Consider the following 5,164-nt stretch of genomic DNA (forward strand, 5'->3'; position numbering starts at 1 on the left):
TTTTTAGCCCTAATGAAGCCTTGCTTAATCAAAAGCTAATTTTAGTGGACCGTTATTATTAATTTTAACTGATAATGGACCAACTATTTTTGGTAGTTCACTTTAATTTCATGTTACAAGTTCTTGTAATTTATTTTGAGGAGACATTAGTCACAATATAAAAAAATTACTATTTAATTTTTTTTATTCCAAAAACAAAAAAAAAAAAAGATCTGTTTGCCTCATAAAATATCCATAGTTTTGCGAACAGCTTTAGAACTTTTGGAAAAATTAATTTTATTACAATACTTTCAGACATTTGCTCCGGAAGTTAGCATCAAGCTAGTACACATTCCTAATACAAACGATGCTGTGGAACTGATCATTTACGATTGCCCCGGAATTGATCTTTATTATGAACTATTGAATAAATTTGTGAGTTAAAAAGAAAATTATACTCTCCCATTATTTATTAAACAATATAATTTCTATTATGATTTATTGTTTTTATGTTATAATAGAAAGGGAAATATTGCTTGTGTTTAGTGGAATGGACCTGACTTATTGATGGTTGTATTTGACCTTACCAACAAGAATACTTTGGATTCTGTAGCCAATTGGATCAACTTGGCAAAGAAGGCTAAATGGCGTGGGAACGGTGGCATTCCGATAGCTCCAGTTCTACTCGGCAACAAAATTGACCTGGAGAATAGATTGGTCTGCCAAGGAGAGGAACCTGTACTCGTAGCAGATCGTTACAACATGAAATATTTCTTTGGATCTGTAGTAAGTTTAATTTTTGTTCCAATTCATGAGACCTTTTTTTCTCAAATTAGGAAATTAAGGTCCTCCTTAAATCCATGTCTCAAATAAATATCTTTAAAAATTTATAAATATAAAAATTACTTAATGAATATTTTCTAGTAATTAATGAGAACATAAAGTAAAAAAACAAGATAAAAACTATAAATGGAATTCAGTTTTTTATAGAGTATGTGATTATAAGAAACAATATAAACTCTTTATTTTCTTAAACTGGCCAATGTCCTCTAAAAATTAGTTCTTATCCATCAACCAGATCAAACTCTATATTATCATTTTAAAAATCATATGTAATATATTTATGCCTTATATTACTCCGATTGAAATACATATTATCATTTAATATTTAATCAATTGAGAATTATTTCCTAAATAGTCAATTTTTGCTAATTCAGGCATCATCACAACCGAAAAATATACATGCAGATTAGATATAAGCATATCTCTCATCAATAGTAAAAAAAAAAATACTAACCAATAATAGATTTTGAATATATCTATCAAACTGATTTTATTAACCTTAACACTATAACAGCTGTTCTATAGAATAAAGCAATATTAAGATCCTTCCCCGCTGAACCAGCCCCGATAATTCTCCTGGGAAGCGATGGCCCTATATCACTTTTGAAATATTAGCTTAAAAGAGGAAGAGGAGACTAAGATAGTTAAATTGAGCAATATTTAAAAAGCGCATGAAATTGAAAAACGGCGTGAAACCCTCCACTCCTGCCCTTCATGGTAGCCTTAATTATCTGACTTTTTAAACAGATAATTATAGCGAGTAGATTGGTCGATGGACGACTTGTCACAATCTCACAAGAGGAGATCAAAACTAAAAAAAAAGGCAATCCTTCCCCGCCGAAACCCACCCTACTAAAAACCCTTAGGAGCAACGGTCCTATATCACTTTTGAAATATTTGCTTAAAACGGGAAGAGGAGACTACAAGATAGTTTAATCAAGCAATATTTAAAAAGCGCCTGAAATTGAAAAACCGCATGACATATATTACAATGTTATTACAGTGTTTACGAGAGGTACAGCCCTCTTAACTCACCTTATCCCTTAATTACACCAAGTGAGTGTTGTTGTCAAAACTTATCTAATCCTTTCTCCTTTAGATGTTTGAACTGATAAAGCTAGCTCTGCCTGTGGAACTTCTTATGAGTATGGACTGGATGTTGACTGTTCCATGCTCAACCTCCACCTCGTTCACCTATAATGCGGTGTTAATAGTTGATTGTAGATTGATATGAGGAGATTGATGGTCAGCAAAGTTACACTTATAAGTAAGTTTTGTTGGAGGATTGTTGATTCACCTTACATAATATCTAAAAGAAAGATGATCCGGGTGCAGTCAAAGGAAATACTCAAATAATAATTAAACTATTTAATGTGAGCCAACGTTTTGTCTTTTTGACTTTATCAGGGCTAAAAAAGATACAAATAATAAAATAAGGTAACAAAATAGAATCTATTTGTTAAAATCTATAAAATAATATATATTTGTTACTAATATTAAATATTCTATTAAATAAAGTGATATGTTTACTAATAATATATCTATTGTATTGAATAATATATCTATTTGTTACATCATTTTGGTGTTTGTATCTTTTTTAGCCCTAATGAAGCCTTGCAAACCTTTGCTCACTTTAAACAGTTTCTTCGACCTTCTTTTTATCTACCCAGATCTTCCTTTTATATTTAAATAAGTTTTTTTATTTTTGTATCTTTGCTGACCACACCCCTGACCATCTTTTACTTAACTCCTGCAACTACTGGAGTATATGGGGACGCCAAACTTCTCCACCCCCCTCCTCTTAGCCAAATGCATGCACTCTCACCAGCGCATCTGTTATACGCATGCCATAGGTTGAGCTCAACTGTCATAGATGGTTTGCACCATCAAGGATTGGTCTGGGGCTGTTCTTTCATATGCCTGTATGGCTTTGAGGATTCCTTATTCTTTCCTACTCCCTTGTAATCTCAAGTCTACAATCCTCCACTTGTATGGGTAGTGCCCTTTGTCCAAAAATTCTTTCAATATCACTAGTAGTTCTTCTTCAATCTAGGAGACGCCTTTCTCCTCACAGATGGTAGAACCAGGTCAATTTCAAAATGTTCTACATTGTATAAAACACTTAACTTGTTTTTCCTATTTTTTTTATTAACACCACCTTTACTGCCCTCCTTAAATATACTGAGGGGAAAAAAAGATAAAACTAGCAGAGGTGTATAGTAGTGTAATCCTTAATTGGTGAAGAGTTCACTGGTCGGTTATTTAATAATATTTAAGAAACTTAAGTCTTTGTTTTGGAACTTTCCAACAATAACCTATAAATAGTTTTACCAAAAACTTTATAACAAATGTAATTTTTGTTTATAGAAGAACAACCAAGGTTTGGAAGACCCTTTCCAGTTTATTGCTGACTCTTTCTATAAGTATTCTTTGAAGAATTATTCAGAGGACAGCTGAACGGTTCAACGATTCAATTTTAAACTTTTTATGTAGTATCAGGGGTGCCTATCTTCCCAATTGCAGTGGTGCATGTACCCCTCACCCCCAAAATTGTATTCTTCCTCCTTATTTATATAGATCCATTTTTTACCATAATGGATCTATACACATATATAAATTTATATATAGTTTATGTGGAACAGGTTTAAGTCCCATAGTGTACTTTCATTTTTCTTGTTCCATAATCTGAAAGTCCCCTCAAATCGAAACCATACAAAAATATTATTCTCTCTGAAAAATTCATCACTCCATATGCCACTTCCTTACTATATATTTTATATGTAGGTAAGTGAAAGTAAAATTTGGGATTTAGCACCTTAGAGTAGAAAGAAAAAATACAAAAAACAAAAAAAAAATCAACAAACAAAATAAAATAATATTAAATCAAAATGTAACCTCTAGTAAATAAACCAATTGAAAAATACCAAAATATAATCGTCACGAAAGAGCAAATAATGTTAACATACATATTTACAAATTTTAAATGAATAAAAAGAATATCCAATTACAATAGTATAAAAAAAGAATATAATAGTTCTAATGAATGTGTAAAATAACAATGAAACTAAAATAAAATATTCTATAACTTTACTAATTTTGGCTGAAAAATATAACATTAATTTCATTTATTTTGGATCAGGAGGGTTCGGAAGTCAAGGAATTGACAGGATTAGAAGATGGGAAGGATATTGGAGTTACAAATGAAAGTAAAAATAGAATTTCATAAGGAGGAGTGAGTATCTGATAATGAAAGATTAATCAAAAGCTAATTTTCAGTGGACCGTTGTTATTAATTTAAACTGACAATGTAACAACTATTTTTGGTAGCTCACTGTATCTTTCTTGTTATTTATTCAGAAAATACATCGGTCACCTTCTGGGCACCCCTGTATAGTATAATCATGACTATACTTGTATTATGATCTGTAAATTCAATAAATTCTATTTGCAATTTTTATATTGTAAATTATTAACAAAGATTGTAGAAGATAATTTTTTTATAATTAATAAGTCCGCTTGATTTCGGCAACTAGAACTACCTTCGACCCTCTCTACCTTCTACCTAGACCTTCTTCTCTACCTGCGTCAGTGTCCAGGGCTCATCCTCTAGCACAGTCGTCCCTTTGTTCCTAACTTACTGAATAAGCATTGTCGAACACCTTCTGTAGAGTGGTTATCAGGCTTGTGAGCCACCTAAGACTAACCATCCTCACTCATCATAAGATAACCTCAACAACATAAAAAAACTTTAAATTTTTAAGCAGAAAAAATATTATAATATAAAATCCTCGTGACCTTATATTGTAAACTGTTTTTAGAGTTCTACTACTGGGTAGTTTCTCTACATCCTGTATCATATCATTATGTCATTATGATCAAATTTACTTGTTGTATTTTTTTTATACAGTTGTGAATATCAATAAATAAATAAATTAAAAAAAAAATAATATAAAATACACTGTACATGACTAAACAAAGTTTATTTCAGTGACTGATACAGTTATTCTCGTTTCTCAAAAACATTTTTCTTATTTACAAAATAACTTTTCTCAAAAGATTTTTTCTAATAAAACATTCAAATGGAAGTTTTTTTTTTTTTTTTGCTGAATATTTATGTTATTGGAATGTATTAAAGAAATTTCAAGGAAAAAAGTTATTATCTTTTCCATGATTTCTACTCCAATGTAAATAAAAACATGCTTATATTGAGGATGACTCACAGATTGTTTAGTTGTAGTAATTTGTCAATGTGCGATGCCTCATGATGGCTATTAATACCACTGCTGATAACAGATATCTAATGTTTATATTGAATTTAATATATTTACTTTTGAAATGTTAT

At 30.6% G+C, this 5,164-nt stretch overlaps 1 long non-coding RNA gene across 1 annotated transcript; it reads left to right on the plus strand.

Annotated features, from left to right (window-relative positions):
- The first annotated feature begins 211 nt into the window (after positions 1 to 211).
- On the plus strand, positions 212 to 4,299 carry LOC136796331 (uncharacterized). Its single transcript, XR_010844034.1, has 3 exons — positions 212 to 414; positions 526 to 765; positions 3,190 to 4,299. It is a non-coding gene; the product is annotated as an uncharacterized lncRNA (long non-coding RNA).
- Positions 4,300 to 5,164: the final 865 nt, after the last annotated feature.

Source organism: Halyomorpha halys, unplaced genomic scaffold, assembly GCF_000696795.3.
Source record: "Halyomorpha halys isolate HHAL.00 unplaced genomic scaffold, Hhal_1.1 Scaffold234.1, whole genome shotgun sequence".
In the NCBI taxonomy this organism is placed as follows: Eukaryota; Metazoa; Arthropoda; class Insecta; order Hemiptera; family Pentatomidae; genus Halyomorpha; species Halyomorpha halys.